Raw genomic sequence first — 25,146 nt, 5'->3', positions numbered from 1 at the left:
CAATACAGTTTGAAGTTGAAGAAAATAATGCCTCCCTTCTTCCAGAGGATTGTTTTGATAATTCTGGTGGAAATTTTATATTCCTTATGAATTTCAGCATTTTTTGAGCTATTTTTTTTGAAAAATGTCATAGGTATTCTTATATGTACTGTTTTGAATCTGTATAATGATTTGGGGAGTGTTGCCATTTTGACATTGTTAATATTCTATTCCATGAACAAGATGTGTTTCTATTTTTTCATGTTGTCTCATGTCTCTACATAGTTTTTAAGCAAGTAGAAGCAAAAATAAACAAATAAGACTATTTTAAATTAAGAAAATTCTGCTCTTCAAAAGAAATGATCACCAGAATACAAAGACAGTTTACAGATTGGGAGAAATTATGTGTCTGCCACTCATATGATAAAGGGTTAATATTCAAAATATATAAGAGCTGGTAGAACTCTATATGACAAATATATCCAATCTTATCAAGAGTGGGGAGAAGAGATGAACAGAAACTTCCTTCAAGAAGAAACACAAATAGCCTTAAGACAAATAAAAAAGTCACTTTTATCATTAATTTTCATGAAAATGCAAATCAAAACAGCAATGAGATATCAACTTATATCAGACTGGTACGCAACAAAAGAATGAGGAACAATCAATGTTGGTGGATATGTGGGAGAAGAGAGACCCTTATTTGCTGCTGGTAGGAATATTTACTGTCCAGTCTTTTTTTTTTTTTAATGATCCCATTTAATATTATGTTGTGTAAAATGGGTCCAGTTTTTTTTTGAAACTACAAGAACATTCCTCACAAAACTAAGAATCAAGCTTCCATATGACCCAGCAATTCCAATTCTGGGAATACATCCCAAGGATACAAAAGCACAATTAAGAAAATACATCAGTATTCCTATGTTCATTGCAGTGTTAATCACATTGAGCAAAATCTGTAAACAACCCAAATATTCAAAAATAGATAACTGTATAAAGAAACTATGCCACATATCTACAATAGAATACTAGTCAGCCATAAGTAAAGATGAAATCATGCAAACTCCTGCTGTGGAGATGCATTTGAAGAGTATTATGTTGAATGAAATCAGTCAGAATGAGAGGAGCAGACTCAGAATGATCTTTCTCATTCTCACATGTAGGATATAGAGAAGTTTCCTAGGAAAAACAGAAATTAAGAGCAGGAGAACTTGGGCCCGGAGAGATAGCACAGTGACGTTTTCCTTGCAAGCAGCCGATCCAGGACCAAAGGTGGTTGGTTCGAATCCCGGTGTCCCATACGGTCCCCCGTGCCTGCCAGGCGCTATTTCTGAGCAGACAGCCAGGAGTAACCCCTGAGCACCACCGGGTGTGGCACAAAAACAAAAACAAAATAAAAGAGCAGGAGAACTTGACTTCAGTAGGCAATTTGAGAAGGTCAGATGGGAGTGGGTGGATTAGTTAGGGAAGGGAATACTAGGGTAATAGCCTTGGAGGGAATGTTCTTATGTAGAGGCATTCTGGGACTGAGGCAGGAGGGAAACTGGGTGGAGGACAGTTAATACTAGTGAAGGGATTTGGAAACTTGATCACAAATATCTTTGTTACTTTGTAATTCATGGTGATTCAATGAAAACAAATTACTTTTAAAAATAAAAAAAATCACATATACAAAAAAATTCAACCAATATATATTTACAATATGCTCTGGGACCTTTTGTTAACCAGAGAAATGAAGGATGCCATTTAATCATGGACTACAACAAAATAGGAGAGTTTAACAAAACATTCTAGTACATACTCAACAATAAAGATGTGTAGAAGGTGTCTGTAAAAATGAAGATGTAAATGATCTGCTCTGAGGAAATTTCATGGATTTGAAGAATTAACACAATATTTTTCAGGCATAGAAAAATGACAAAGCGAATCTCAGTCAAAAGAATAACCTAAACAAACTATGAGGTGTGAAAAATAGATTGCACATTTGGAAGCATAGAGGGAAATTCCAAAGTGGAGGAGACTCTTGAATTCTATGCTAAATACTTTGAGCCTAGGCTATAAGAGATATGGAATATATCCCTTCTCCCCTAACTGGGACATAACTAGGACCAATGATAGAAAATACAATGGGTTAGAACTACCTGGGGTGGGGAAGTAGAAATTCATCAATTTTCTAAGTTGTATTTTAGTATCTCAATGGCTTATTATCTGAAGTTATTATCTGGATAAATCATTTCAAGTCATTTTGGGGACAGATAAGTTCCCAAAGGGTTTAATAGAAATTCAAATCCAAGACCAAGTGTAGGGAAACTTCTAACCTGAGAATTCAGTCATTTTTCATTTAGTTACATGCTCATAGCATAAACTGAAGGTGGTGGGGGTCTCTTAGTGAGTATGTGAAGTGGGAAGGAGAAAGGTGACAGTTCTAAGAAGAGAATATACCTTTTTTTTTTTATACACCTCCATCCACCCAGATAAGTGGCTGGGAAGATCTAAGACTGTGGACCTTCCTCTGGCAAGGAAACAAAGTCAATCCTAGACCTTGCCCAGGTCTTCAAGGTCTGTCACCTGCCCTCACAGAAAAGAATTTCAGGAGGAGATGAGCAGTGAAGTAAAAACAGGTTTTATTTTTAGGTATTGAGGAAGGGGAGGGTAGAGAATAAAAAACGGAGAGAGTAAATTCTCAAGAGAGAGCACTGGCTTCTCCAAAGATGGAGAGAGCCCTTGTATACAACTCAGCATAAAAGTATACCATATTTTTCATGCCTTAATACACACTTTCACCCCCTGAAAGATGGGAGAAAATGTCTGAGCATCTTATGGAGCAAATGCTGCCTGGAGCATTCTGGTTCCAGAAAACTAGAAGAGAACTCAAAATTTAACCTCTCTCCATTTGTTCATGACAGTCATTAATGATGCTTAATGTCATGTTGACTGACTGCTGTTAGCTTAATATAGTTGAATTGTTATAGTTTATTAAATATTTTAGTACATATTTGCATTAGAATATTTTTGCTTGTTTTCGTCATCTAAAAACAATGTGTGTCTTATGGTCATGTCGTCTTATAGAGCGAAAATTACAGTAAATATCCATATATAAAAAGGGGAGATGTAACCGACTAATGTTCAGATACCACATAACCAGGCAACATATCTTTGTGCCTCCTTTTTTATAAGTTGATTTTTCTAGCATTTTTCTCAACCTGTTCCATGTGAGACTTTCTATGTAAGCAAAAGTCCTATTGCTAGGGTGGTTGCCAGTGGTTGCCAATGGCCTTTTTTGATATACCTTTCCTAGCCTTTCTTCCTGCTGGAGCTCTCCCTATCGGGGTTCCAGTCTTCTCTTAGCCTATAGTGGTATCAGGTAATATTCTTAGCAATGATGAAGTAACTCTTCCACATCCTGTCTTTCGGTTTTATTACATCTTAAGAATTAATTGCCTTGGCAGATTGGGTATCCCTTCCCTATCTGTCTTTATGCCAGCCTATTTCAAAATCATGATAATATCTGTAGGCGATGCCATCTAGGTTTGTGTAATTATACCCTCAATGCTAACACAATTAAAAACACCTATTGTCACGCTTTTCAGTGTGTATTCCCATCACTAAGTCATAATGTATGGCCATATAAGAAGAATTTAGAGATATATCTCTATTTCTATGTCAGTAAATAAGAGAGATCAGGAGAAAGAAGCAAAGGAGGGGGAGGACTATGGCTGAGGACACTATATCCAGTCACAGGCAGGTTCTGCAGGTGATTTTTGTTCAAACTTGAAGGTCAAAACTACCTTGAAACAGAGCTTTCCCTCTAAGAGACTTGGAAGATTTCTTTCTAGGATCTTGTGGTGGGAAACACATACAGTGAAACTTTCTTGTGATAAGTTGGTCAAGAGAAAATTGCATATGACTGATGTTGAATTTGAAACTGTTGTGTTGTAATCCCTTTTCTGATTCCTGCACAAATGTCCAGGGAAGTGTATCAATTATTTGTGCAAAATATTGCATACAAACGTGTTTGTATATGCAGAATAGTGAGAAAGTATCTACACTGGATTCATTGTATGTATTTTGACAATGCAAAATAAACAACATTGATAGAATCAGCAAACAGATGGAGACATAACACAGTAATCTTTCCTGCATTAACCCCAGAAATTTGCAGATATTTTACAGGTTTCGGCTTTCCCTGGAGCATTGAGTTAATGATTGAGCTTTAATCTGAATTTTAGTAGTCAGGAAGGAAGCAAGTGATATCAGGGCTGTATCTTTGCTCTGATGCCTCCAGCAAGATGTCATTGATTATTTATAGCTGTCTGTATTGCCCAAACCAACTGCTACTGAGTCATAGACAGTTTTTACAATCACTGAGGTTTTAAAGAAACTTTAAAATATTAAATATATGAGAAAATAGACAGTTTGATCTATTGGAAGGAGTGGAGAGGAGCATGTATTTTTCTGATTTGACTGAATAAATGTTAAAAAATCACTCCAGGATATTTCTATCAGTGTACATTGAGGAATACATTGAGAAATTATTCTGGAAGCCGGTTTGGAAATAAAGACAAAAGACATGAAATACCTTTCACAAAACAATTCTGTGTTTGAAAACTTAAGGAATAGTCTGATGTTATAAAAATCTGTTCACAAAAAACCTTTGCTCTTTTCTAAACTATTTTTCTACTACTGGCATCATTGTTCTATTAATGACATTATCAGAATGTTAGAACAACTCTGCTTTAAAAATAAGGGGTAGTCACAAAAAGTTATGATAGTGTTCCACATATCCTGAAAGCTATGTTTGTAAAAGAAGTTTTAGTATTTAGGGAAAAGATTCACTACAATGTAGGACCAAAGATCACTAATAATATGCACAATATGGTCCCAATATCTTTTAAAAACTTGACTTTTCCCAGAGCATTTCCTCTCATAGTTACTATACTTGTTTACTAATTTCTTTTTCTAGTTCTCCTCTTCCTTCCTCATGTGTCCTCAGGTAAGTCTATTGCTTAGAGGTCAGAGCTTCTTAACCCTACACTTGATATGATGAACTTGATGGTTTTATATTGTAGGTGGAACTGTGTTGTTTAGAACTTGGTAGATGCTGAACAGCTTACCTGGTCTTTCTTCCCTAAATGCTGATAGCATCATTTTGGGTATTTTCCAATAGTGTGAAATGTTCTTTGGCAAATAAAACATACACTTTGTCCTAGTTGAATGATTACTCAGGTTAGTGCTTGTTTTTCTTGCCAGTGAGAGTTGAAAATAATTCCTGGTTTTCTTCTCTCAATTCTCTCTCTCTCAATTCTCTCTCTCTCTCTCTCTCTCTCTCTCTCTCTCTCTCTCTCTCTCTCTCTCTCTCTCTCTCTCCCCTATCTGTCTCTCTCTCACACACATACACAATGCTGCTCAAATATATATCCACACTCTCATATTCACATATGAACGTGGGTATTAATTCTTGAAAATATTCAGCAGAGCATCCTCTCCTTGGAAGACTCTCAGCATGATCTCTATCAACCATATGATCTAGAATTATGTGAGTATACAGAGCAATCATTTCTTTCTAACTTCATCCTTTAGTTTTTTATGAATGGAGATAATCTATTCTCTTTGTAACCAGAGGTACTTCTGAGGTTAACACAAATTTACTGTTTCATCAAGAAAGTTCTTGTCTAGAAAGACAAATTAGTAAATAATTAAGAACTTTGCTACCTTATAAAACCCATTTATCCTTCTCTGGACAAGAAGGGGGAAAAAACCAACATTAAGAAGAAGACTCGGCACCCTTTGGTAGGTCCAAAAGCCAAGATCGTGACTTACAGATGACTGGCTACTAGAACCACGACCAGACAGTATACATCTTGGGACCAATAAAAAAGCCCTAGTTTAGGGTTTGAACTATGACTTGCACAATAATCATGATCCCCAGTCCCAAAGGTCTGACAGAGACAACTGCAACAGAATGGGGCTTCTGGAAGCACAAAGAAAGACGTTATCCTAGGCGCCATCCTAGGTTCAGTGCAAAGACCAAGGTCACCAACCACAGAAGATGGATTAAAACGACACTGAGGTAACAGAACCTCTAGAACCACAAAGACTGACTTCATCATAAGTCCCACCTCAGGATCTGTGCAGATACTGAGACCTCTAAACACAGAGCTCTGAGTGTATCACCCTGGACAGAACAGAAGTCTTCCACACACCAAAAAAAACACCACCGGGAAAATAAATGATCCTGAGCAAAGTCTAGAGCTGATCCCATGACAGTATACTCCAAGGACGGAGAAACCCCATATTTCCTAGGCCAAGTGAATTCCTTTTCGAATGACCCCAATATTTACTGTGCCAGGGCAGGAGGGGAAAAAACAAAAATACAAAAAGCACAATACCTTGGTTATTTTATATATATATACATATATATATATTTTTTACCTTCATTTATTATTGTTATTATTATTTTTATTTACCTATCTATTTTGGTCGATTTCTCTGTTTGGGTGTGATTATTGAAATCGTTGTCCCCAATTATACTTATTTTTTTCTTTTCTTTTCTTTTCTTTCGTTATGTGCTATGTCATGTTTCTTATTTCAAGACCATGGCGTGTTTTTGGTTTATTTGTTTGTTTGTTTGTTTGTTTTTAGCTTTGTTTTTCGTCTGTTTTTTGTGGTGCTTATCGATATAGCTGGAGCCCTCACTGGATATTTGACACTTCTTTTGGTACTGGCGGAGTGTTTCACCTTCTTTTTCTCCTTCATCTCTCAAATGATGAGAGCCTCTAGAAGGATTCCGCCCATTTTCGGGGTATTAGACTCTTACCCCAGTTTATTTATTTTCTCTTTTTCAGATAAAACCACGCAACTTGAACTAGCTAGTCCTGCCTCCAGTTAGAGGGGGAGATAAGGGAGGCATCGAGACCAAACAGGTGCAAGACTACTAAGTAGGAGGTTGGATACAGAGGGGACCACATATTCTAGCCGCCCTGGGGGTGAGGGAAGAGGAAATGAGAGGTTGGACAAAAACGGAGGGGTAGGGAGGACAATTTGGTGATGGGAATCCCCCCTGATTTTATGTAAATATGTACCTAAAATGTTATTGTCAACAATATGTAAGACACTACGATCAAAATAAAAATTATATTTAAAAAATCAGGCTTTTGACAAACAGAATTATAGGCAGGCATATTCACACATGTATATCTGAGAAACTGAGATTTCCTGGATCAGTAGTTACTTTGCATGGACAGAATTCTATCTAGGAAATTTTTATTCAAGACTGTCTAGAGATGAGAGATGGTACCACTAACTCTTTAAGAAATATCCACAAGATGGCATTCCCACTAGCAGTGGATAAGAATTCCTTTCTCTCCACATCCCCGCCCACACTGCTTGTTATTCTTTGTGATGTGTGCCAATCTCTGGGGTGTGAGGTGGTACCTCATAGTTGTTTTGATTTGCATCTCCCTGATGATTAGTGATGTGGAGCATTTTTTCATGTGTCTTTTGGCCATTTGTATTTCTTTTTTGTCAAATTGTCTGTCCATTTCTTCTCTCCATTTTTTGATGGGATTAGATGTTTTTTTTTCTTGTAAAGTTCTGTCAGTGCCTTGTATATTTTGGAGATTAGCCCCTTGTCTAATGGGTATTGGGTGAATAGGAATGCCGTCTAGTTCAACCTTTATGGAAAGTAATATTGAGATTCCTCCAAAAACTGGAAATCGAGCTCCCATACGACCCAGCTATACCACTCCTAGGAATATACCCTAGGAACACAAAAATACAATACAAAAATCCCTCCTTAAACCTATATTCATTGCAGCACTATTTACCATAGCAAGACTCTTCAACAGATGAATGGCTAAAGAAACTGTGGTACATATACATAATGGAATATTATGCAGTTGTCAGGAGAGATGAAGTCATGAAATTTTCCTATACATGAATGTACATGGAATCTATTATGCTGAGTGAAATAAGTCAGAGAGAGAGAGAAAGACACAGAATGGTCTCACTCATCTATGGGTTTTAAGAAAAATGAAAGACATTCTTGCAATAACTTTCAGACACAAAAGAGAAAAGAGCTGGAAGTTACAGCTCACCTCATGAAGCTCACCACAAACAAGGATGAGTTTAGTTAGAGAAATAACTACGTTTTGAACTATCCTAATAATGAGAATGTACGAGGGAAATAGAAAGCCTGTCTAGAGTACAGGTGGGGGTTGGGTGGGGAGGAGGGAGATTTGGGAAATTGGTGATGGGAATGTTGCACTGGTGATGGGTGGTGTTCTTTACATGACTGAAACCCAAACACAATCATGTATGTAATAAAGTTGTTTAAATAATAAAAAAAAAGAAATATCCACAGCTTGGGGCTGGTTAGGTGGCGCTAGAGGTAAGGTGTCTGCCTTGCAAGCGCTAGCCACGGAAGAACTGCAGTTTGATCCCCTGGCGTCCCATATGGTCCCCCCAAGCCAGGGGCGATTTCTGAGTGCATGGCCAGGAGTAACCCCTGAGTATCAAATGAGTGTGGCCCAAAAACCAAAAAAGAAAAAAAAAAGAAAGAAATATCCACAGCCATACTTGTACCAATCTAACTATATGACAAAATACTACCTAATTTGCATGTTGTAATTGTTCATTTAGTCTTCATATAAGGCTAGCCAATGTACATTAGGAAAAGTGTCCTTTTTGCTTGTGATCTTGACCTTTTTTAAAATTGACCATTTTAAAACATTATTTATAGTTGAGTTTTAGACTACAATGTTTTAGGACCAATGCTACCAGTAGTGCCAACCTCCCTCACTAATGTACCCAGGGTCTATTCCATGCCACCACAACTGGCCCCAGCCTTCCATCACACCAAGCACCTTTTTAAAGTTTGCTTGTTAAAGTTTGAGTTTCAGATTTCATTTTTGTTAACTTTGGCTTAGTTCAGTCTTTCTTTCTTTCTTTCTTTCTTTCTTTCTTTCTTTCTTTCTTTCTTTCTTTCTTTCTTTCTTTCTTTCTTTCTTTCTTTCTTTCTTTCTTTCTTTCTTTCTTTCTTTCTTTTCTTTCTTTCTTTCTTTCTTCTTTCTTTCTTTCTTTCTTTCTTTCTTTCTTTCTTTCTTTCTTTCTTTCTTTCTTTCTTTCTTTCTTTCTTTCTTTCTTTCTTTCTTTCTTTCTTTCTTTCTTTTCTTTCTTCTTTCTTTTCTTTCCTTTTTTTGTTTTGTTTTTTTTGGGGGGCACATCTGACTCCACTCAGAAATCGCTCCTGGCAGGCTTGGAGGACTATATAGGATGCTGGGAATCAAAATTGAGTCTGTCCTGGGTTGGCCGCATGCAAGGCAAACACCCTACCACTGTGTTATCACTCCGGCCTCATTGATTATTTATTTTTGTCCTTTCTTCAGACTACCAATGAGCACAAGACCCCTTGCTCCTTGTACCTGATCATTTTGTTTGTACCTTTCTCCTCCACTCAATTTCTTCCCTGCTCCTCACTATATTCTGGGGCCTACAGAATTCATTTAAACCATTGCAATTTTTCATGTATTTATTCTAAATACCACATATAAGTGATATAATCCTATACTTATTCTTCTTTTGGCTTACTTCATTTAACATAATATCTTTCAGTTTCATCTATGTTGGCCTTTATTTTATTAACACTATTCTTCTGATTCCTGTATCTTGAAACATGACTTAAGAACTTCTTGAATTCATTTTTCCCTGACGGCAGTCCTGAAAAATCCCCCAAATAAATTATCTTATTGCCTCAACCAGATCTCATCTATTTTGTGGCCACAGATATTCCCTGGGACAATATATTGTTCAACTTGAAAGACTCTTGGTTATTAAACAACTGTTTACTCATAATTATTTCCCCAAGGACACTAGCATTTTTGTGTCCTCCAATAAACTACAGAATAAAGTCAATACCATATGTCTGGATCTTATCACTGACACCTTGACCTCCTGTTTTATGACATACTAAGAATTTTTCAAGATGGCATTATTTCTTATAAGATAGGTAAAATCTTAATTTTCCTAATGAATGGAAGAAAGACTCTTGGTGGAAATGAAGTTCTCCAAGGCTCTATTTCCTTTTTAAAAAGGAAGTATCACTGTTGGCAAAATATAAAATGGCATAACTTTTATAGAAAGCAATATAGAAATTTCTCAAAGGATTAAGACTGAAACTACCATATGATTCAACTATAACTTTAATATCTGAAGAACTCAAAAAAATCATATGAGAAGGTTTATGTATCCTTATATTGATGTCAACATTATAATGTCCAATATTTGGAAATAAAAGACTATATTACCTGTTTTCAGTAGACCTGCTTAGGTGTGTCCACATGGATAAATAGATAAATAATAAGCATTTGTATATAATATTTATATAATATAATATGTATTAATAATACACATGAATAAAATATTATTATACTAGAAACATGCCTAAACTGAGTATCCCTGATTCAATAGGGTTATAAAAAGAAGCCTCTGGATTTGACCTCAAGTTTGTCATGTATTAACTTTGTGAACTTTTGAAAAAAGTGCTTTATACTTATTGTTGTTGTTTTCGGGTCACACCCAGTGATGTTACTCCTGGCTATGTACTCAAAAATTGCTCCTGGGTTGGGGACCATATGGAATGCCGGAAGATTGAATCATGGTCCATCATGGGTCAGCTGCATGCAAGGCAAACACCCTATCACTGCACCACTGCTTCGGTCCCCAAAATGCTTTATTTTTTGGCTATAGCTTCTTTGCCTTGATAGAACTCTTGAATTTGTTCAAATAATTAATTACCAAAAATCACAAATATGTACATATGCTAGAAAATATGTATCAATTTTACAATGAATGCCTCCTAGATTAATATAATCTAAGATTAATAGATTAAGATAGTTATCTCACAATTTAAGTTCTGGGGCTATTTAATTCTGGGGGATGCTTGAAGCAGAAATAGTATCTGGGGTCTCCACTTGCAACCTTAGTTTGCAAGACACCATGGCCTCCATCTTGGATCCTTATTTTGTCAGGATTGTTGCAGTGTACCTCAAACTATGGCCCACGGGCCACATATTGTATTTGTATCTGTTTTGTTTCTTCATTGCAAAATAAGATATATGCAGTGTGCATAAGAATTCGTTCATAAGTTTTGTTTTTACTATAGTCAGACCCTCCAATGATCTGAGGGACAGTGAATTGGCCCCCTGTTTAAAACGTTTGAGGACCCCTGGTCGTAAGGAATACTGAGCATGCTTGGACAACTTAGCAGCGATGGATAGGAATGCTTGTCATAGCAGCCCACTATGGCTCATACTATTTAATACCTAGAACGTAGCCCCAAACGGGAATTTTCTAGGGTGGAGTCAGAGGGAAGAGAGGAAGGAAAATGAGCAAATAAATAAGCATCCATTTTTCTGCATCTACTATTTACTTTTTGCTGATATGTGAACCACATATCAGAAAATGTTATATCATATAATACTCACAGATTATAAATACCATAGCATATAATACAACTAGCATAAAATCTATATGATAGTATCTACTTACAGGTTTCAATTGGTTCAGTAATCTTTTAGCCAGAGATTATCAATAAAGCAAGAATTCACACCCAGTTACATAAATTCCTTTCCTCCTTACTTTATATGAGTAAAGATTTACAGATTAATCACATTTACAAATTATGTAGAACTGCTATAAATCCTAGATTTCCTATCAGAAATTCTCTGTATCAATTACAGGTGGCAGAGAATATAAAGGAAATGAGAAATTGAGAAATAAGATCTTTAATGTTTAGTGTGTTATTTGTTTCTCTCAAGCAAATGTCCTATTGTTGAAGGTGGAATGGGATTCTTCAGGTGGCTTTTATGAAATGAGGTAAGAGAGAGGCAGTAGCCTGCAGAATGCACACCTCAGCCCCCTACAGAAGTACCTAGAGAAGTTTAGAAATGTATGTCTGCTATTGAACTAAGGGCTCCTGACATAAGAGACTTATCACTATTCCTCTTTTAAGCCTGCCAGCAGGAAGGATATTCCCTCAATTGCACCAAGTGTCAGTTGTAACCCGTTAACAAATAAAACTCATAAACAGCCTGTTCAACTCCAGAACCACTACTCTCCCCTATGTTGATTGTCCCTCATAATCACTAGCCAATTGTCACCATGTCTGTAAACCAGCTTAACCATTAACAAGCTTATTTTTCTATAACTTTCTTAGCTAATCACAATTCCTGCACCTCATTACTCACAGTATCCATTATTTGACTCATATGTGATTTTTCTTTTTTTTTTTTTTTCTCTGACTGTGTTCAAGGTCATTTCTTTGGGACACTAATATGCTCATGGTCATGGACTTCTGTCATAAAGAATCCAGATTTAACCTGTCTTAGTGGTGCTCATTTGTGTCTTATGAAACTCCCTTACAACAATATGAAATCCTGCATGGACCAGATCTTCTGTCTCAACAAACCAAGGAGGCACTTGTCAAACCATATACATGTGAACTCAACTTGCTCTGTTGGCATGGGAAATAATCCTTGCCACCAGTTTCTTGGGGGATCGATAGAATACAGGTTGTATAGCAAGGATTGCTCTTTGCAGGAAAGCAAAGTCAGTTCCAAATCTTACCCAAGCTTTCCAGTTCTGTCACCTTTCCTCATAGAAAAGAATTTTAGGAGGAGATGAATAGTGAAGTTAAACAAGTTTATTCAGGAAACAAAGGGAAGAGGAAGAGAGAAATGCATGCTCAAGGGTGAGTATAGTCTCCAGAGTGGAAAGAGCAAAGCACATATCTCAAGCAGGGATTTGCATATCATTTCCCCATCATGGATAAACGCATTCTAAACGTCACCTTTCAGACAGAGATCTGGGCAAAACATGCCATGAGATAAAAGAAAGGAAATTACATCTCAGAAAAGCGGACAAGAGTACCGTAGGTAAAAGAAAAGACATACATCTCAGACAGAGATGTGGACATAAGGACACCTTGTTTTCTGCCAAGTTAGTTTATTTACAGATCTCCAAAACTGACCCCCAGAGGTGCAAGGGTGATTCCTAAGGGGGTATCAAATTATGACATCTTAACACATCACTGCCATAACTTATTAGTGTTTGTAGTTGTTGATGATTTTCTTTGTTATATTCTTAGCTTTGCCTTTGTAGAGTCTCTTTCCAGGATATCTGGCCATGCTTTGCCCTGTAATTGTGCATCTCAATAGTTTTCCATGCTATCTTCTTGAAATGGGTCCTGATTCTCCAAGGCCTTCATGTCTTGTCTCATTTAGGTACCAGACCATTTTTTTCTCCAATATACATTATCAGGGCCTCCCTTAATTTCTACTGCAATATTGTTGTACAAAATATTTAGCTATCAAAAGAGACTCATTTTAATACTTAGATATACCTAAGGATAAATACTTGCATTTATTTTTTCTGTCACTTTTCTCAGTTTTATTTCAAGAATCAAAAATTCAATGTTAGCTGGGTAAAACCTGAATGAAATGTCACATAAATAAAAATAAATAAATACCTTTATATTCTAAAGGTTATTTTTGACTAGCATATAGGGATGACTTTAATAATAAGTTCTCATTCTTTCTTAACTTAACATACAAATTGGGGAGGAACAAAAGCAATAGTACAGTGAATAGGGCACTTGCCTTTCAAGCAGCACAGATTTGTTCCCCAGCACTCCTTAAGGTCCTGAGCCCTGCTGAGAGTGACCCTCTAAGTGCAGAAAAAGGAATAAGTTCTGAACCCACCCCTGGTATGACCCCCAAAAGAAAAAATAAATAAAAATATACAAAGTGGGAAAAGCATGAAAACAGAATTTTTTTTTTCTTTTTTTTTTTTTTTTATTTAAACACCTTGATTACATACATGATTGTGTTTGGGTTTCAGTCATAAAAGGAACACCACCCATCACCAGTGCAACATTCCCTTCACCCAAGTCCCAAATCACCCTCCTCCCCACCCAACCCCCGCCTGTACCCTAAACAGGCTCTACATTTCCCTCATACATTCTCAATATTAGGACAGTTCAAAATGTAGTTATTTCTCTAACTAAACTCATCACTCTTTGTGGTGAGCTTCCTGAGGTGAGCTGGAACTTCCAGCTCTTTTCTCTTTTGTGTCTGAAAATTATTATTACAAGGGTGTCTTTCATTTTTCTTAAAACCCATAGATGAGTGAGACCATTCTGCGTTTTTCTCTCTCTCTCTGACTTATTTCACTCAGCATAATAGATTCCATGTACATCCATGTATAGGAAAATTTCATGACTTCATCTCTCCTGACAGCTGCATAATATTCCATTGTGTATATGTACCACAGTTTCTTTAGCCATTCATCTGTTGAAGGGCATCTTGGTTGTTTCCAGAGTCTTGCTATGGTAAATAGAGCTGCAATGAATATAGGTGTAAGGAAGGGGTTTTTGTATTGTATTTTTGTGTTCCTAGGGTATATTCCTAGGAGTGGTATAGCTGGATCGTATGGGAGCTCGATTTCCAGTTTTTGGAGGAATCTCCATATCGCTTTCCATAAAGGTTGAACTAGACAGCATTCCCACCAGCAGTGGATAAGAGTTCCTTTCTCTCCACATCCCCGCCAACACTGTTTATTCTCATTCTTTGTGATGTGTGCCATTCTCTGGGGTGTGAGGTGGTATCTCATCGTTGTTTTGATTTGCATCTCCCTGATGATTAGTGATGTGGAACATTTTTTCATGTGTCTTTTGGCCATGCGTATTTCTTCTTTGTCAAAGTGTCTGTTCATTTCTTCTCCCCATTTTTTGATGGGGTTAGATGTTTTTTTCTTGTAAAGTTCTGTCAGTGCCTTGTATATTTTGGAGATTAGCCCCTTATCTGATGGGTATTGGGTGAATAGTTTCTCCCACTCAGTGGGTGGCTCTTGTATCCTGGGCACTATTTCCTTTGAGGTGCAGAAGCTTCTCAGCTTAATATATTCCCATCTGTTAATCTCTGCTTTCACTTGCTTGGAGAGTGCAGTTTCCTCCTTGAAGATGCCTGTAATGTCCTGTAGTGTTTTGCCTATGTGCTGTTCTATATATCTTATGGTTTTGGGGCTGATATCGAGGTCTTTAATCCATTTGGATTTTACCTTTGTACATGATGTTAGCTGGGGGTCTAAGTTTAATTTTTTGCAAGTGGCTATCCAATTGTGCCAACACCACTTGTTGAAGAGGCTTTCCCTGCTCCATTTAGGATTTCCTGCTCCTTTATCAAAAATTAGATGGTTGTACGTCTGGGGAACATTTTCTGAGTATTCAAGCCTATTCCACTGATCTGAGGACCTATCCTTATTCCAATACCATGCTGTTTTGATAACTGTTGCTTTGTAGTACAGTTTAAAGTTGGGAAAAGTAATTCCTCCCATATTCTTTTTCCCAATGATTGCTTTAGCTATTCGAGGGTGTTTATTGTTCCAAATGAATTTCAAAAGTGTCTGATCCACTTCTTTGAAGAATGTCATGGGTATCTTTAGAGGGATGGCATTAAATCTGTATAATGCCTTGGGGAGTATTGACATTTTGATGATGTTAATCCTGCCAATCCATGAGCAGGGTATGTGTTTCCATTTCCGTGTGTCCTCTCTTATTTCTTGGAGCAGAGTTTTATAGTTTTCTTTGTATAGGTCCTTCACATATTTAGTCAAGTTGATTCCAAGATATTTGAGTTTGTGTGGTACTATTGTGAATGGGGTTGTTTTCTTAATGTCCATTTCTTCTTTATTACTGTTGGTGTATAGAAAGGCCATTGATTTTTGTGTGTTAATTTTGTAGCCTGCCACCTTGCTATATGAGTCTATTGTTTCTAGAAGCTTTTTGATAGAGTCTTTAGGGTTTTCTAAGTAGAGTATCATGTCATCTGCAAACAGTGAGAGCTTGACTTCTTCCTTTCCTATCTGGATTCCCTTGATATCCTTTTCTTGCCTAATCGCTATAGCAAGTACTTCCAGTGCTATGTTGAATAGGAGTGGTGAGAGAGGACAGCCTTGTCTTGTGCCAGAATTTAGAGGGAAGGCTTTCAGTTTTTCTCCATTGAGGATAATATTTGCCACTGGCTTGTGGTAGATGGCCTTCACTATATTGAGAAAGGTTCCCTCCATTCCCATCTTGCTGAGAGTTTTGATCAAGAATGGGTGTTGGACCTTATCAAATGCTTTCTCTGCATCTATTGATATGATCATGTGGTTTTTATTTTTCTTGTTATTGATGTTGTGTATTATGTTGATAGATTTACGGATGTTAAACCAGCCTTGCATTCCTGGGATGAAACCTACTTGATCGTAGTGGATGATCTTCTTAATGAGGCATTGAATCCTATTTGCCAGGATTTTGTTGAGGATCTTTGCATCTGCATTCATCAGTGATATTGGTCTGTAATTTTCTTTTTTGGTAGCGTCTCTGTCTGGTTTAGGTATCAAGGTGATGTTGGCTTCATAAAAGCTATTTGGAAGTGTTTCTGTTTGTTCAATTTCATGAAAGAGTCTTGCCAAGATTGGCAGTAGTTCCTCTTGGAAAGTTTGATAGAATTCATTAGTGAATCCATCTGGACCTGGGCTTTTGTATTTCGGCAGACATTTGATTACTGTTTTAATTTCATCAATGGTGATGGGGGTGTTTAGATATGCTACATCCTCTTCCTTCAACCGTGGAAGATTATAAGAGTCCAAGAATTTATCCATTTCTTCCAGGTTCTCATTTTTAGTGGCGTAGAGTTTTTCAAAGTAGTTTCTGATTACCCTTTGAATCTCTGTCATATCAGTAGTGATCTCTCCTTTTTCATTCCTGATATGAGTTATCAAGTTTCTCTCTCTCTCTTTCTTTGTTAGGTTTGCCAGTGGTCTATCAATCTTGTTTATTTTTTCAAAGAACCAACTTCTGCTTTCGTTGATCTTTCGGATTGTTTTTTGAGTTTCCACTTCGTTGATTTCTGCTCTCAGCTTTGTTATTTCCTTCTGTCTTCCTATTCTTGGGTCCTTTTGTTGAGCATTTTCTAGTTCTATTAGCTGTGTCATTAAGCTACTCAGGTAAGCTCCTTCTTCCTTCCTGATGTGTGCTTGCAAAGCTATAAATTTTCCTCTCAGTACTGCTTTTGCTGTGTCCCATAAGTTCTGAGAGTTTGTGTCTTTATTGTCATTTGTTTCCAGGAACCTTTTTATTTCCTCCTTGATTTCATCTCGGACCCACTGGTTATTGAGCATGAGGCTGTTTAACTTCCAGGTGTTAAAGTGTTTCTTCTGAGTCCCTTTGGAGTTCACATCATATAGACAATGAATACCACTACAACACGTAGAATAACCCACAATACAAATGTGACAATGGGGAAACAGCGCAGGCCAGCATCAGACATAGAGAATGAAGATGACAATTCTGAGGACCAGATAATGACTGAACAACTAATCAACCTCTCAGATAAGGACTTTAGACTAGCAATATGGAAGGTGCTCAACAGACTCCAAGAAACCATGGATCGAGTTGAACAGAACACTAATAAGAACCAAGAAAATATGAAGGCAGAAATGACAAAACTCCAAACTGAAATAACATGTCAACTAACAGGCCTGAAAAACTCAGTAAACGAAGTGAATGACAAAATGGATAAGCTCTGGGACAGGGTATCAGAAGCTGAGAATAGACTTGGTGCTGTGGAAGATGAGATACATAACAATTCCATACAGCAGGAGAGATTGGACAAAAAACTTAAAGCAAATGAGCAGACAATGGAAAAATTAGTCAAAGAATGGGAACAGACGAAAATAGAAGTCTATGATAAGATCAACAGAAACAACTTAAGAATCATTGGAGTCCCAGAGACCCAGGAAGAAAATTTCCAGGAAGAATCAATGGTCAAGAACATCATTAAAGAGAAACTTCCAGAGCTAAAGAATATATGTGATCAAATCCTGCATGCCCGAAGAGTACCAACCAAAAGAGACCCCAGAAAAACCACCCCAAGACACATCCTAGTCACAATGACAAATCCCACAGATAGAGACAGAATTCTGAAAACAGCAAGATCAAAAGGGGAAATCATGTTCAAGCAAGCTTCCCTGAGATTTACAGCAGACCTGTCACCAGAAACGCTCAATGCCAGAAAGCAGTGGTGGGATATTGTGACAAGACTGAATGAAATGAATGCTTCACCCAGAATACTATACCCAGCAAAACTCACTTTCCGGTTTGATGGAAGAATACATGGTTTCACAGACAAAAAACAGCTCAGAAACTTCACAGACACAAAACCAGTCTTAAGAGAAAAACTGAAAGACCTAATCTAAGACAAGACTACCCAAAAGACACACCAAATTTTGAAATAAAGATGGCGTTAAATCCCAGGACAATTCTTTCTCTCAACGTCAATGGACTAAATGCACCAGTTAAGAGACACAGAGTGGCTAAATGGATCAAAAAACTCAATCCAACCTTCTGCTGCCTACAAGAAACGCACCTGAATAGTCAGAACAAACATAGACTCAAAATAAAAGGCTGGAGAAAAGTTATCCAAGCAAACAACACCCATAAAAAAGCTGGAGTGGCCATACTAATATCAGATAATGCAAACTTTATACTCAGGAAGGTTGTAAGGGACAAAGACGGACATTTTATATTAATCAAGGGGTACGTAGAGCAGGAAGAATTCACTCTCCTAAACATATATGCACCGAATGAGGGGCCAGCAAAATATTTAATACAACTGCTGACAAATCTGAAAAATAATATCAACAACAACACAATAATTGTGGGGGACCTAAACACGGCTTTGTCAACACTGGACAGGTCAACCAGACTGAAACCCAACAAGAATATACTAGACCTGAGGAGAGAAATGGAAGAAAGAGGCCTAGTGGATATATATAGGACACTCCATCCCCAGAAACCTGGATACACATTCTTCTCCAATGTACATGGGACATTCTCCAGGATAGACTACATGCTGGCACATAAAACATACCTCCATAAGATCAAGAGGATAGAAATTTTGCAGACTACCTTCGCTGACCACAAGGCTCTGAAATTATTTGTGAACTCCAAAGGGACTCAGAAAACAGAATTTGATAGCTAGACCAAAAGATTTTTATAACATTTCTATTAAAATCAAAAGGTAGGAATGATGCCAGACCCATTGTTTTAAGTAAACCCACACTCCCACTAGAATAAATGTAGTATTTATTACTTTTTTAGAAGGGTCACACCCAGCAGTGCTCAGGGGTTACTTCTGGCTCTACACTCAGAAATCGCTCCTGGCAGGCTTGGGGGACCAGATGGGATGCTGGGATTTGAACCACTGTCTTTCTGCCTCTAAGGCAAACACCCTCCCACTGTGCTATCTCTCAGGTTCCTATTACTTTTTTTTTTTTTAATCTCAACTTTACCCTCCTCTAGATTTCACAGGGACTTCAAATTCATCCTCAATTTAATAGACTTCAGACTTTTACTACATTTTTAGGTAGGAGAAACTTGGCTTTAGAGCAGCTACTTCTTTGGTCACAGTGTTACTATTGTAAGTCTTGCAAACTCCTATGATTGTTTTGCCATTTGGTATAGGACTTTTCCTTTTCAAGATCTCCCTTGTAATAATTTTACTTGATGCATCTACAAATCTAGGCACTTTTGCTCACAGCAATTCACTCACCTAGAATAAATAGTACATGTACCAAGTCTTCCTAAGAAAACTTGAAATATTTGCTCATTTGTGTTTTTTGGCCTAGAACCACTTGAGGTCTGGGGCTTTCTGTCCTTACTGTCTACTTCCAACAGTTATTTCTAACCTGGAATTTCTGTGAGATGCAATAGAGACTTGTCATCAGTCTCCCAGTGACTATTATCCCAATACTTTCTCCCATACTCCCCACCAAAGAACTGCTTTGGAACCCATTGGTTACTAAAAGTGGCATCTCTGATGCAATACTAGAAATATTCTGTCATCCATGACCCGTAGAATAAGTTATATAATTAATAGAGCCCTTAAAAGTGTTTTTTACATTATAGTTTTTTTTTAATATCTGATCTCCTTGCGTGACTTTTCTCCTTATATTTAAATAGAATAGTGACTGGCATGAATTTAAGTTCAACTCCTTGAGATCCTCTGCTTGATAGCTTAACAGATAGATCTTATGGCAATGATGGTCTGATAAATTATGCCGTGACATATTAAGATGTCGTGATTTGTTAACAGATGTACACTTACCTGGCATTATGCAATCTGGCTAATTAAAATATTTTATTTTTCATGCTAAAATGTAGCCTAGGGTTTCACACATACTAGGTATACATCTTCTCAGACACATACTTTGTGCTACATTCCTTTTAAAGCCTGGCTCCTGGCATAACTTTTGTAAGCAGATTATTGCCATGTCAGCTTCTTAGTTCTATCTCACTTACCCAATCTTCACATTGAAGATGTAATGATTCATTAAAACCACCACTCTTTTTCAAAACAGGAAGAAAAAAATCCCTATTGCATATTAAAAGTTTGATGTACTGATCATGCATTCCTTTCCTAATTTTAGGGGGGGCAAGGCATGGGAATAGATAATGTAATGTTTAAAAGTAATGGCATGATCAGAGTAAACATTGAGTTTGGATGCTTTGCATACTGGATTTCCAGATTGATCTCTAGAACTGTATGGTCCCCCCTAGCACCACTAGAAGCAACCCAAAGCACAGAGCCAAAAGTAAAGCCTGCACATCATCATGTGTGTTGTGGTTCAAAACTTAAATGTCCTCTTCTCACCCACCCAAAAGTAATGTGGTTGTACCATAAAGAAATGAATATAAATGATCCATATCTTTACATGGTGACAAGAATGAATCTCTGAATCATGTGCCATGTTAATGGATAAAAATGACATTTGGGACATACATCTCACATCATTCTATTTATGTTCATTTATTTTGGACAAAAAACAGAATATAGAAAGTTGACATTTGAGGGATCATGTAAATAGAATTTTCTTTACCTCAGAGTTCAAACCTTCTCAAGTGGGATCACAGGTCGAATTCTCTGTGTACCCATTTGCAGGACTTTTATTTAGATTGCGGTAAGAGGAAGTGCAGTCTACTTTCTCCCCTATAATGGAAGGAGTGAGAAGAACAAAGACTCTGGTAGGTTATTTCTTTAACAAGATTTCCATTTTCTGATCTCTTTATTTTTTGAAAAAGTTAATTATAAACTTTTTATAAAATCTCCAGGTATGAATGATGGGTTATGTTGACTCTCATTCCTCATGTCTTCACACAGAATTTCTTTGCTACAGAATGGGGGACATCTAATTGGGGTGATATCTTTACCAATAGTTTAGGCTTACCTAAGGTCCAGAGGTTTTAATTGGTGAAACTTGGTCTATTCTCCTGAGTTCAGCTCTATGGTGGTCTTGGACACGGACTAAGCCAGGTTCCTGACCTGGAGGCTTTCTGACCAATTGGAATTTGCCTAGTGACTTTTCTTTCTTCTTTTTCTTTTATTTACTTTTGTAATGAAGCCACCTCGATTTACAAAGTTTTTCAGATTTGGATTTTAGCCATACTATGTTCTAGCACCAATACCACTGCTAGGGTCTTCTTCCCTCCATCACATCCCTAAGGACCTCAGGTTCCTTCTCTCATTTTCCCCCATTTCCAGCCTCCCACCTTGATAGGCACATCTTAAAGTTTGATTGTTGAAGTTTGAAATTCTTGCTTCAGTGTTTTTGAATTTGTGATTTGGGTACTTAGCTACACTACTCCTTTACACCACTAATCTACTTGTATTCCCTTGACTCCTTTTTCTTCTTGTCTGCCCTTCTTTTCCACATATTTTGGGGTCAAGGTGGTATAGGCATTCCCCTTTTAAATCACTTCATTGCCTCATCCAGTTCTTTTATATGACACATATAAGTGAGATCATCCTGTGTTTGCCCTTCGGCTGGCTTATTTCACTGAACATAATATCTTCCAATTCCATTCATAATGCAGGAAATTACATATCTTCATCTTTCCTTAGAGCTGAGTAGTCACTGTTTTCTGCAAACACTTTTTATAACAAAACTCAGCCTCAATCTGATGCATGCCTCACTGGAAAAACACCATATGTTTCTCCACTTAGATCTTTGCAGAGCAGGACCTTTCTCTAGGAACACACAGTTCTCCTGCAAACCAGGATACCTCTACTGATTCCCTGACCACTGTACACTCTTCTCCTGGACCCCACCTCACCTTCAACCCTTTTCCCAGGAAGCCTGGAGTTGGATAGGGCTGGTTGTTTTCCAGATGAACTAGAAACTCTGCTAGGACATTTTTTATTTCTGTGTTACAAGATAACTGATGCAGTGATCATGCTCCTGAAAAATAGATGATAGGTAGATGTCTTGGTCTTTTTCCTCTCAGCTTCTTGCTCTACTTTTCTTCTATGGAGACTCACCAAGTGGTAATGATCACACAACTCTATATATTTCAAAATATTGCTATTTTATGTGTTTGTTTCATCTCAAGCCTACACCTGAGTCTCTGTCTCTCTTTTCTTCCCCTCTGTCCTTTTAGATGTGTAATAAACCCAGAGTTTACAGTAAAAGCACAGGAAGAGTCGAATGATGTGTACTTTTCAGGAAAGTACCTATCCCCCAGGGAGACAGCCACTGTCTCAGGACCTCCGTGCCTCCTGAGCTGTGGTTCCTGAGGACTTTCAGTGTAGACTCAGTCACCGAACTCTTTCCTTTGATGTGGCTTGGACATCAGTCCTGATTCAGAGCTGCAGAAAGATATGCTATTCTCTGCTACTGTCCTTTGGTACCTGCGGTCATGGGGGACATATGGAAAATGAGAGAGAGAATGCACCTTTATAAAGTACATCCAACATGATCTCAGACTCAGAGATAAACTCTATAAAAACACTCAAAGAGAGAATACATTCATTACTCAGCCCACAGTCATCAGAGGTACCTATGTTCTTAAACAGATCTGCACAATATCCAAATTATTTATTCATGCCTTGTTCTTATTTTAGCAGAAATGAAGGTCATGGAGGATACTGAATATTCTATTTCAACTCATAGATTTCATTCAAATCACTATTTTATTTTTTGTGAGCAAGCATTTTAGATGGTGCTCTGGGCTCATTTTTGGCTCTATGCTCAGGCATACTGGTCATCTAAGTCAGAAGTATCATCATTTTATTTCTCGCTCCTGACCACCCCTTACTTCTCAGCAGTAAAAGCTTTACTAAATGTAGTGTTAGCTCCGAAATGTATCCTATCACATAATGATCAGCTTTTCTGTTCTAGGTTTGTTTCCTGTCCTTTTTCCCATCCCTGCCCACTAAACATTAAATGCTGATATTAGGCAGACTTCTACTTTATTTTAGAATTCATACCACCTAGAATGGTAATTAGCATAAGGGGTTGTTCAATACCTCTACATTGCTGTTCCATTTTAACAGGTTGAGTAAAGTATTAGAAAACAAAACAAAACAGACAAGGTAGAAGGCAAGTCTTTGGCCATAGATGATTCCTTATATTATTGGGCCTTTGAATTTACCCTTCTATGAACTCAACAGACTTTATGACTATTTCTTCAGTAACTTGACTCATGGAACAATCTCCCTTTATATATTACAGTGAATTCTCCTCCTCTCACCCCCCTTCCTGCTATTTTCCCCCACCTTTTCTACTCTTCCTCTTCTTACTCTGCTTCCTCCCTCCTCACTCATTTCCTCCTCCTTCTTTCTCTCTCTTTATTTTTGAGTCACATTCAGCAATGCTCAAGACTTACTCTTGGATCTTCATTCAAGGGTTCACTCATGATTTGCTCAGAGGTCTATTTAGGGTACTGGGTACCAAAGTCAGGTTGGCTGTGTATAAGGCAAGCAACTTCCATACTGTACTTTCTCTTCCATCCTTCTTTTCTTTTTCCCCACCCTCCCAATTTTCATCCACACCACCATCCTTCTTATAATAAATGATCACAATCATCATTTTATATCTAGAGTTTACTATGTTATAGGTTTGTCCTAGGCCTCAAACTCAATAGTTTGACACAGAACCTGTGTTATTGGCTTCTCTCTTCTCTGCCAGAGATAGTCTGAAGGAGAAGAGAGAACTTTCAAAATCCATCATAAATCCCTCTCATGAATTTCACAGCCAAAGTATTCCTGGACCTAAACATTGTCACTGATTTACATATTCCACATGGGGCAAGATCCATCACACTCACCTGACATTTTTTATGCCATGTGTCTAAAATTCCAACCCAATAATGGGTGTTAGTGCACTCAACAAATTCTGTGATTTTATCTCCACATGTCTTTACCATCTCTTCTTATCCCCTGACAAGCTCCTCCATTCCAAAGTGAAATTCACATCAAAGACCTACTTTGATGGAAAGAAAATGCATAATAATCCTCTCATAAATTTGTTCACCCCAACTTTCAAAGCTTTTTTTTTTCCTAAACTTTTTCAACATTTCTCATTCTCTTTTTAGTGTCTTAGAAAGCATTGCAAGAGAGCAGTTAGGATTTGGAGACATACTCAATAAACTGAAATTCCTTTTCGGTCCCTTATTGACTTTGTGAGCTATTAGCTTTAAGAATATACCTGTTCGAGCCCGAGAGATAGCACAGTGGCGTTTGCCTTGCTAGCAGCTGATCCAGGACCAAAGGTGGTTGGTTCGAATCCCGGTGTCCCATAGGGTCCCCCGTGCATGCCAGGAGCTATTTCTGAGCAGACAGCCAGGAGTAACCCCTGAGCAACGCCGGGTGTGCCCAAAAACAAACAAAAAAAAAGAATATACCTGTTCAGTACTGAAAAGGGTTAGTAAATCTACCCCTTCGGCATCATATATGCTCCCCCAAGCACTGCTAGGGATCTCTTCTGAGTATAGAGCCAGGAAAAGTAGTGAGCATTACACAGTGTAATTCCTACTCCATACAAACAAACAAACAAACAAACAAACAAACCTTTCTGGGCTGTGCAGTTAGAACAAAGTTTAAGGTGTTTTCTTGCATCTTCAAAACCTTTGTTCAATCCCCAGCATCAAATATAGTTACTTAGGATTGTCAGAAGTGACTCCTGAACATAGAGTGAGGAGTAAACCTTAATTCCATTCACCCTTCAAGAAAAATACTAAGCCTTTCTGAGTTTCTTAGTATCTGCACAAAGGAGATTATGGTTTACATT

Source organism: Suncus etruscus, chromosome 5 (assembly GCF_024139225.1).
Source record: "Suncus etruscus isolate mSunEtr1 chromosome 5, mSunEtr1.pri.cur, whole genome shotgun sequence".
Lineage (NCBI taxonomy): Eukaryota > Metazoa > Chordata > Mammalia > Eulipotyphla > Soricidae > Suncus > Suncus etruscus.
The sequence above is the reverse complement of the archived record's forward strand: the minus strand, read 5'-3'. Positions refer to the sequence as shown.